Genomic DNA, 10,906 nt, shown 5'->3' on the forward strand with positions numbered 1-10,906 from the left:
CCCTGCTCAACTGAGTATGCAATTTGTTTCCTTCGCTGCAGTAGCACAATGCATTAGAAAGCACCTATTACATTGCATCCAAGACAAAGTGATACCAAAGAGTCTGGGAGAAGAAATGAATTCCTTCTTATGCAAATCCCTCCTGAAAGTCATAGGTCATCTAAACAAGCCTGCTAATTGTTACCTCTGCCTGATTTTCACTTTGATTGTGCATATGCAGCTCAAACTACTGCCAAGTTCAGTAGCAGTACGGTGGCTGATAAACTTGTAAATGTGTGCACCAAATTTGGAAAGAAAATAAGATAGTTTCATTGATAAGTTCCCTGCATCTGCAGTCCTTATGTTTGTGTTAAAACTGGACTTCAGGCTAAAAGATGAGCATGAAAGGAAATAATTATAAATTATCTACATAGAATCTGCAACAAATTACCTATAAAACTATAACTATCTAAACAGGATGACATTTACTTTATAGGTTCATGACTTCCTTTCTTTAAAGTTAGCTAAGAAGAGAGTAAAGTAATTACAGTTCTCTTTTGATTGATTAAACATGACATATATGCTAATATGAAAGTAACTTCTGTCCTTTGTTACCCAAGCTTCTGGTTTAAAGCAATTTTGAAGATAACAGATATAATCTCATCAGTGCTGCCATTTCTAACGTATATGCCAAGAATGTAATTCCTCTGCCTTTTTTCTCCAGCAGAGAAAGCATATTTTATCCTTCATGTTTTAAATTTTGGATACAGAAGTCAGATGATATTACAACCATAAATCCCCTGTTTCTTTGCCATTATGTGTCAGGAAATGTCTGTGCCACCAGTAGAATAAATAGTGCTGCCTTTTCACAAAGGTTGTCCCACTGATTTGAGGGAGATTATTTGACTGAATAAGGCTGATGTGAAATAGCCCAGCAGGGAAAAAAGAAACACCTGCTAAGTTTCACTTGGAAGCACTCTACACTGCATAACTGTGACCATTAGCTTCACCTTCTTGTAGATCTGGCTCCTGCATCAGGAAACGCTCTCTGTAACTGAGGGACTGAACTTGTGGGACTGAACTTCCATAAAGTTTTCCCTCCTTTTTCTCAGCCGTCTTCTAATTCTTCACATTGATGCCTCTAGATGCTCTAAATTGTTTCACTTCAATATCAGTATAACACTTATAGAGTGCGGATGTGTCCCCTCTTTGCCACCTCTCCTGTAAATGATAAAGATTCAAGCCTCCTGGAGGCTTTCCTTACATGAAAGAGCCTCAGCTCTCAAATTATCTTCTTGTGTCCCTTTTTGTTTTCTACCTCCATCCTGCATTTTCTGCAATTTTTGAAGCCAAAACAGAGCATGACATTCTAGCTGTGGTCACACTAAGCCTAAATAAAAATGCACTCTCTCAACTTGCAGAAGACATCCCAAAAATACATTCACCAAATAGATGTGTGTGTGGTTTTTTTCCCTAACACTGCATCATATTACATACTTAAATTAAACCCAGTGGACCAAATTCCTCCCTGGATTAAGTTTAGCAATGTAAGAGAGAATTTGGACCAATAGCTATTAATATTTCCTTCCCTGAAGCAATGCTCTTTTACTGTATATGAATATTTTCCTACAGCTTATTAACTTCAAGCAGAAACTTGGGAGGAATGCAGCCCTGCTATGGAGATCTCCTAAGTCTACAAACAAACAAACAAGCACCTCTCTGTCAGAAGTCTTTTCCGTTTCTGTTCCAGCCTCACATCCCTCCTACCACAAAGATGCCTGACATGGAGGCTAATGCCTGATCTGCAGCAGAGCACTGCTAACGCACAGAAAATGGATTCTTTCATCATATTGGTTTGGAGATGTTGACCCTCTAGGTAAAGTACAAGAAGATGTCAGAGGATATTTTCTGTCTTTGATCATGTGAGAACTGTGACACAGGCAAAACTGGCAGCTGGGAGGGCAGCATGGTCTGGGGACGGGAAACGGGCTGTGTCCTTTCGCCTCCAGTAGCTGCCCAGGCATGGCTGGCAATGGGGGCTTTCAGTGGGCAGCAGCTCTGAGCTGCTGCCAGAGAAACAGTGGTGCACAACTACTCAGCAGATTAAACCCATCTCATTTTTTATGATGTTTAAAAACCTACACAAATGGAGAGTAGAGATTTCTTAAACGTTGTTACTGAAGTACCAGACCAGCTTGCACTATTTCAGGGGCTCTCTTTTTGGCTCTGCATTGCCAGTTCCCTTTGCTATTTTTCTTTGTTAGCTCTGCTAGCCTTGCCATGGTTTTGTGCTTGGTGTGTTATACTTGCAAGGTATAACAAAAAAGCAGCCTAACTCCATTGCTTGGAGGACTGCAAACTACTAAAAAAGGCTTCCAAGGCATAAAACCCCATGTTTGAAGTAGAGGCTTTTTACTGGAGTAGGAGAGAAAGGTATTTTGGTTTCTATTTTCCCTCCCTTCTCCCCGCCATTATTTCCTACAGTACAAGCACAAATCACTTAAAATAAATTAATATTAACTAAACATCAGTATTTACATGGAACTATCTTAGGTCAATAGACCTAAGGTGAAAGCTTTCATAAATAAGAATAAAAAAAATAAATGTGTCCTTTTAGACAATCCAGTTTATATAAACATTAAGATCTGCAACACTTATAAATGGCATCATAGTGATAGTGCCACAGAAATACGGGGGCAGATCCCTGACTTTTGTACAGTATTGTATCACCTCAGTTTTTTCTTGGCACAATGCTAATTTACACTAGTTACAGATCCAGACCAGAACAGTTTTCAGGAGGAGATGACTGATTCATGAAGTCTAAGTGACTGAATACAGAAGTAATTCATTAGCTCCATGGTGTATATGAAAGCTTGACCAGAGATGACTGCAAAGGACTGCATATGTAGGCTAAAAAAAAAGCCAAAGACAGAATAAAATTCAAGAAAGCTCATTGCTAATTTGCCTTGAGTTTAATAGTAGACTTGCAACTTAATTTATTTTGGCATGACTTTAAGCAATGCAAGAGAAAGAAATGGAATTGCAGTAGTATAGCACTGGCTATGTGTTTCAGTTTTCTGGAAGAAATAAATTTTATACCGAGTTTTCTTTGCTCATATATTGTCCAGATAAACTTCCTCTGTCGCATATGCTTATTTTCAGTTAAGCTCATCTCTACTCTGATGCAGAAAACGTCTATTTTCTGTGCTCCTATTTTGGGTTTAGCTGTAGCTCCTTTTGATCATTAGTAACATGGAAAAAGTCCTACAGTAAGATAAAATACATAGCCAAAAGAGCCATGATATGTCCCCAGTGAGTTTATTTTGGTTCCGAAGTCACAAATTTCTCCTTCCTTAGTCTACACTTAAATTAATATCAGTACTTTAAATCCAAGGTGTTCATTATTACATGATTTACTTCTGCTTAGAAAATCTCAGAACAAACGCAGTGTCCACCTTGTCCACTAGTGTGCCCCTGACAGTGCCTAATTCCACATGTTGAGGAGGATGGTGCAGAAGACAGCACATGTGTAGAATGATCTTTCCTTGCTATAAGCTCTCCAGGCTTCTGGAAGTCATGGAGTGATTTATTGAAGAGATTGCTGAGGTCCTTCCTTCCCCATCCAGGTCTGCATTGGTGAAACATTGCTTAACCTGTTTCCAAATTGTTCATTAAGAGTACCCGCAGAAGGATTTAAACAGTTACAGACAGTGCAGTACTTATAGACCTTGTGCAGATGAGCTTCTAGTGTCTGACATTTGAAATAATTTTGCTTTTTTATTTTTTTTTAATCTGGCTACTTTTCAATAGTCTCTTTTCAGAACACGGTCAAAGGTGTTTTAAATTATTTTTTCTTTCTTTGTGAGCAATGTGCCTGAAAAGCTCTAATAGATTAGGGAAGCATGTTTTTCTTTGCTAGATAGACACTGTCTTTATTCTATTATGATTTTCATTTATTTATTTTTGTTTCACAATACCCTCGATATTAAGAAAAGAAATTGGTGTTCAATTCCCAGGATCATCTATAGCTCTCTTATTAAAGATAGTCACTGGTGATCAGGCACAGTAGTGGATTTTAATGAGTCTGAATTTTAGGGTTTTTAGCAGTTCAACCATTTTATTCTTAAACTCCTTTGGAACCCTTGAAAATATATTCCCCTATTTTAATAAACGCTTATTCTCTAATTTTTGCCTTCTGCTCCAGTATGTCCTCTGTTGATATTGCAGCTTCTGACAGTACCTCATCTTTATTTCCAGAAAAGAGAAGATATGTCACACAGCATCCTCTGTAGTGAAGACAAAGGCAAAGAAATCATTTAATTTCTCTGCAATGTCTGTATATTCCTTAATTGCTCCCATTAATCCATGGTAGTCCAACAGACACACAAATGTTTTCAACGACTTTCTAGGCAATCTATCAAATAATGCTAAAACATTGCTTTAGGTAAGATACACATTATGATTTGACATATGTTTTCACATTTTTCATAAGTAACTCAATGCAATCTAGGTAAATCATTTTGCACAGACAGTCTATATGTGATATTTAATTTGGTCTGAAAGCAGAGTAGTCCAATTGTCTCGTCACGATTGCTTCTATATATTCCTGCTATTAATAATGCCTAACACTTCTCAATTGGTGATTCCAAAGTTTTTTACAGATGTGGATAGATATTATTATTTCCAGTTTTAGATACTAGAAAATGAGTTTATGTTTGAGTGACATGCAGAAGACCCTGGAGTTGCTTACAACTTGGGTGAGAACCCTTCCACAAATCCTTGTCCTGTTGATATCTCCAGGAGGGCTCTATCCACCCCCGCTAGACCTATGAGTTTATCATTTCTCCCAGCCTTTGGTCCCAGGCCACTCTTTCTTAGATCATTAGTATAATCTGACAACACGGCCGTGTACTTCTCAAAGACAACTCTTTTGGCAAAATGAAAACAAGTTATGTTGTTTCTTAGTAAGTGGTAAAAATATTTTTTCCCCAGACAATTATTAAGAATTTGTAGACAGCACGGGAAAAATGGAAAAGAAAGACTACTCTCTAACTGTAGTCATAAATTACATGAAATACATTTCATTATAAAGCACTACATTTTTTTCTAACCCTTTATGAATTCTCTCCATTTACCCTGGGGGGTTGTAATGTAAACTGACATCTTACTCTCTTCTCAGAAAAATCACTAACATTCTCTTACAACATTTTGCCTAGGAATACAAACAAGCAAATAAAAGCAACATAATGTACAACAGAAAGAAGACTCTTTATGAAAAGGAACACTATACCATCCATATCGCTGTGACTGAAAAAGTTAAAACATTATATGTACAAAAGTAATGATGGCTGGCCACCTATCTGTTTTGTACTACTAAAAGGAGTATCAGTATGTTTCTGCTGATGTATAACTGCCTTAAAGAATGAGGAATATGTTAGAAGTATTAAGTTTTTACTATTCTTATATGATGGGTAATATTGTTATGACTTACATTGTTTGACAAAGAAATAACACTTTCATTTTGCTTAGCTCAAATCTTTGTGAGGAATTTTCATCTTTTCTTTGTATTTGAATCAGTTAAGCAGCTCAAAGGCAACTTTTCTCCACTCCAAGTTTTGAATAACAGAAAACTGGCTTTATACCCTTGGGCTACTTGGGTTTAATATCAAATTCTTACCTTGCACAAGGTCAGAAAAAAAAAAAAAAGCTTATAAAATTGGACTCATATGAAGAATGAGTTTCTATCTTTTAATACTACCAAACAATCTGCAAATTATTTAAATTAAGACAACCAGCACTCCAACATCTGCAAGCAAAATGCTTAAATGCCAAATGCAACTTTACTGGCATAAGAAAATAATAAGTGGAGTTCAATTTGTGTCAGCATAGCTCAGAAAAATAAGATATCATGTCTTGCTGTCTGCTTGATGTCAGCTTCTCAGATTCAAACCCTAATGCCTCATCTTAGGCTGTCCTTACTGGAGGCTGCCAAATAGCAAGGTTCAGCCAGAGTTCATGCAGCTACTACAAAATAGCTTTTTTTTTTTTTCCTTCTCCTTTTTCAATCATTATGAACCTTCTGCTTTATATTGTACACACTTGATTATATCTATCCTTGAAATGTATACAACTCTATTAGCCTCTTCTCCTATTCTTTTAACATACTGTAAATTCCTTTCTGTGCTTAGTTTGTTTTACAGCTTACAGAATTAGGCTTTTAAACTTTCACTGCAAAGAGGAGATTAAGTTGTGTGATTGGCTACAAGAGGAAAACAAAGGAACAGAAATCTATATTAATACAATAAAGAAACAAAAATATGAACACTTTTAACACTTCGTAGACTCTTACTACTTTCCTGCTAAAATATGTAGACACCATCACAATCAGGCTGCAAAATATCTGGAAGCGGGTTCTTCCTAGAAAGGGAAGATTAGCACCTTTCTAAAATGTCCCTTTTTTTTTTTTGTCCTAAGAAGCCTAAATCTTCTTCTGCTTATAATCTCATCTCTCATTCATACTTATATCGATATTCCAACTGAGACATCATGCTAGCTTAAAATGAGCAATTTCTATTGTTTTATTTTCTTAAATTGTGTCAAATTCATTGTATATGAAATTACTCTGAGTGGTAGTTGGGGGACAGTTAAGCAAAAAAATTTATGACAATACATATAGTTTAGTGCTCTCAAAATTTTCAGTCTTGCAGTAGTATTTCAGGGAACTAAGAAGAGCCTGTTGTAATCTGCTTCCAGGAAAAAAAAAAAAAAAAAAAGAGCCAAAACAAAACACTTGCAGGCTGGAGCATTAAAGTCATGATGTACTAACACATATATTTTGAAGATAATATGATCCTTCCCTAAAACAGTGATTGAGTTTTCTGAACACTTCAATCATAGTAAATATGCAGACACAGAGATACATCTATATACATGCAGAAACTCGTACAAAAGGTAAGAAAATTTGTTTTCTTACAGTGCTGCAAACACTAAAGTCACAATAATTTTATATTAACTACTAAGAAGCTATGAAAAACCATTGCCTTAGTATTTTCTGAAATATGATAAAGATTTTATAAAATGTTTCTTTTTATTGTATTTTATTCCATTTCTGACTTGCTGTCCTGCTTTAAAGGAAACAAGTTTCTTCACTTAGGCTCATTCATTCTAAACTTATCTGGTATGAATTACTGAAACAGATTTGCAATATTCAATGTCTGAACAGATGAAACACTTTAATACCTTAGATGGCTCATTTCTGGAATCAGCCAGAGTGACATATTCCCCAAACTTTAAAATATTTTTTACAAAATTCAAAGGCGATCAAGATTAAAATTCCCAAATGTGTATACTGGAAACCTTCCAAAAACATTCAGTCATTATTGGATATTGTCTTGATTAAAATTCCTGTTGGTTTGTTCTATGGTTAAAGAGCAATCTTGTATCTTAGCTTATGGAATGTATTCATATCATGTGACATCTATGAAGTCTGAATTAATATAAAGAGATCTCTCTCACTACACAGCATGGGAAAAGGTTTAGAATGTTCAGATTTCAGCAAAAGCAGTTTGTAGAACGTATTTTTTTACTAACATCACCACTTAGCTACTTCAAAACTTCCTTCAGGAACAGTGAAAAGTTTGTTTCTAAAGATCTCATACCCATTTTTGAAAGAGTGCAACTGAGAATAGCATGTGGACTATCTAGTATTAAAACAAGAATTATTCCTTCTCCTTTCTGTAGCTATACTTTCCACAGACGCATCATTTGTTATAGAGAAGCTATAGTCACTCTTGACCTAACTGAACCACTTTACTTAGTGTTTTAGAAGTTCAAAAGTAATCCAGAAATACTCCCATTCTCAGAATTTATTTCCCATGGCCTGTAGGATGGTTCTCCCAGAACATCTGAGAAGAAGGGGCAGTCTTGTGCATGGGCCACCTCTACAAGGAAAGGGCAGATCCAAGATCCTACACTGACATTCTCACATCTAAAACCGTGCCTTTAAGTAGTATTTAATGAATTAATTATTTCAGTGTTATTTAAATATTTTTAGGTGTTTATCATTTATTCCTGGTATATACTCTCTTTACTAACTGAGAATGAATCTTCAATCTGAGTCTGATATTACAGTATTGACAAGAGATTTGTTATTTGTGTTTCCTAGAAATAGTAAATCTGGAAATTCCTGTTTGTATCCCATGAAGCTGTCCATGCAAAAGTTTCAACATTCATCACCACGGTTAGCTTTTTAAAAAAATCAGTATTTCCCTCCCCAGTGTTTTTCATTTAGATCTCTTTCCAAACAGAATTTTGCAAATCAAATAAAATAATTTCAGAACAGGAAAGGGGAAAAATAAACATTTTTTCAGGTTCCTTGAGGGACTGTATTAAGTATATAGATAGCCTGAAATAATTGATTTGTGTGATATTACTTTAAAATTGCAAGATTTATATGAGTGGATTAGAATTAGTAGTCTCAGAACATCTCTATAGAAAATTTGACTTAATCTTTGACATGAAAAATACTCTGTATTTTCTATTAAGTTCTCATGCTGTATATATATATATATATTTTTTTTTCTACAGAGTCAAATATTTTGACAAAGCTAATTATCCTTCCATGATGCTTATGACTGCCCAGATTTTCAGGAATCCACCTTATGCCCACAATATTACGTCTACATCTAGCAATTAGTACTGTAAGTGGCAGGTAGGTGCTTTCTTGAGATGAGCACAATACGGAAAGCTAGTTTTGAAATTGGGATCTATGCAATAATTTTTTTCTTTGCACAGGCAGCTAAAGGGCAATATACAGAACACATGGAAATCCCAAGTTGAGTAAAATAATCTTACCTTGCTTCATCTGCCCTTGAACTTAATGTACATCCATTCGTCAGCCTAAAAAGTGACTTGTATATGCCAGAAAACCTGAAAGACAGCAAATATGTCAAATTCTGTGCTTTATAATCTTCTCCTCCTCCCCCTTTCAGGTATGTTTTGAGATTGTCTCTTGACTTTTTTCCAGTCTGTCTACCTGTTTATCTAATTACAGTGCTCTATTTTTGACCAGGATGTCATGGAAGGCATATCGCCCCAGAGGAGTTTTCCTATTTCTAAAATGCCATGTTGTGAAGGCGAAAGCTCTCTGGGTTTGAGTAGATACGACTCTCATTTGAGAAAGACAAGAGCTGGGTGGAGACAGAATTCCCCCCTTAGCTTTGAAATAATACCAGTATCTCTCTCTGAACCAACAGCATAGGATCCTGCTGTGTGAAAACTCAGTGCTCACTGCAGTGATGTCCCTCAGGCCTGTCTATCAACCCTTACGCTTTTGATCTCTCTGACACCCTGAATTTTTGGCCTTTCATAGCAAGCTGTGGCAGCTCTGGATCTTCTGTGACTCATCAGGATGAGTGTTGGGCCAGATTTCCTTCTGGAATTTCCTCCTGTCCATGCTGTGGACAAGCAACGTCCCAAGATTGCAGTTTAAAGAAGAATGGAAAAAATGTTGGACTTTCTCTGGAGTACCTGAAATCTAACAACAGCCCAACTATTACTCTTTTTGTTCCTGAAGCTTAGTCCACTTCTCAATTCTAGAGTCTTCTTCAGAAGGACTTTTCTGATATTTGGAAATGTACTAACATTTACCTGCTGACCGCAGAAAGATTTTGATGGCTGTAAAACAGGATTTGAGAGTAAAACCATACATCATCATTTTTTCTTGGACCTCCCTTGGGGTCTTCATATCCATCAATATCCAACTCTTGACTGCTTTCTAGCTATCATTGTTCTTGTCCACATTGCAGTTACTGCAACACAAATCTTCCTGCCCTGTCACATCTATAACTACTCTGATGCTATTCACTACTGGGGTTTGTAGCTTCCTGTGTTGGCTCCTACTATTTTCTTGAACTCTGAAGTCCCAGCTTGAGCTCAGGAAGTCACCAGGCAGCAGGCATCATCATTAAACTTATTTTATTTCCTCCTCATCATATCCCAACTGGCTCAGACCTGGCCAACAGCATCTTCAACTGTCTTTGAAACCTCCTTATATCTTGGCAGCATTATCAAGCAGTTGGCACCACGGTAGAGTGAGCACTGGTAGGAGAAAACAGGCTCCAGCACATTGGGTACCAGAGACCTCAACATAGACACTGATCAAATTATCTTGGAGTCAAGACATTAGGCTATGACAGACTCACTATGGCAACTTATTTCAATGTTTTTAATTTATCACTGCTAAAGCCTTCTACATTGTAGAGTGAAATTCTAAAATGTGGGAGTGAGACGTTTCCTTCAGGTGGTGGAGAACTGAGAAAGAGATAACAGCATTGCCCTGCCTGTTTTTTAGCAAAATATAGACTCAACCAGTGAGACACACATCAGGACGTAATTACATGCTGGGGTAGCTAAAGAAGTGATCTCTCTCTCTTTTTTTTTTTTTTTTTTTCCTTCCCCCATATATTGAAATTGGAAGAGTGGAATAGATTTGGAAACTTACAAAGTTATCCTAATAACCTAGGAGTCTAACTTTCAACATCAGGGTTCCTAACCATAGATTTAGTTTCCTTACGTGAGTCACAGCTACTCAAGCAGATTAGTTTTATTGACTTGAGTGATAATATTTCTGTAAGCATGATTTTCTCATTTTTTTTTTCCCCTTGGTATATTTTTTGTGATATTCTGGAGGCATTTTAAACACATTTTGGATTTGCCATTTGATCATACGATTAATTATTGCTCATTTTACTGCTAAGTACTTTGTGGTTGCTGGGTGACATAGCTTTGCAAGGCTAAAAGATATTTCATGTGCCAGCGAATGAATAGTAACGACTGTGAGCATTCACTCTAGCTTTTGTTCTAAGTGTTGTTGTTTTCTTCTCTTAACACTTACCAGGTCTTTAACACCATTGTTTTGATCTTGTTG

The 10,906-nt window shown here is 36.4% G+C and overlaps 1 long non-coding RNA gene across 1 annotated transcript; it reads right to left on the reverse strand.

Moving 5' to 3' along the window:
* Positions 1–3,283: 3,283 nt before the first annotated feature.
* Positions 3,284–10,032, reverse strand: LOC136791163 (uncharacterized). Its single transcript, XR_010832626.1, has 2 exons — positions 8,833–10,032; positions 3,284–4,265 (listed from the first exon to the last, which is right to left on the reverse strand). It is a non-coding gene; the product is annotated as an uncharacterized lncRNA (long non-coding RNA).
* Positions 10,033–10,906: the final 874 nt, after the last annotated feature.

The sequence above is a fragment of the Anser cygnoides genome, chromosome 6 (assembly GCF_040182565.1).
Source record: "Anser cygnoides isolate HZ-2024a breed goose chromosome 6, Taihu_goose_T2T_genome, whole genome shotgun sequence".
In the NCBI taxonomy this organism is placed as follows: domain Eukaryota; kingdom Metazoa; phylum Chordata; class Aves; order Anseriformes; family Anatidae; genus Anser; species Anser cygnoides.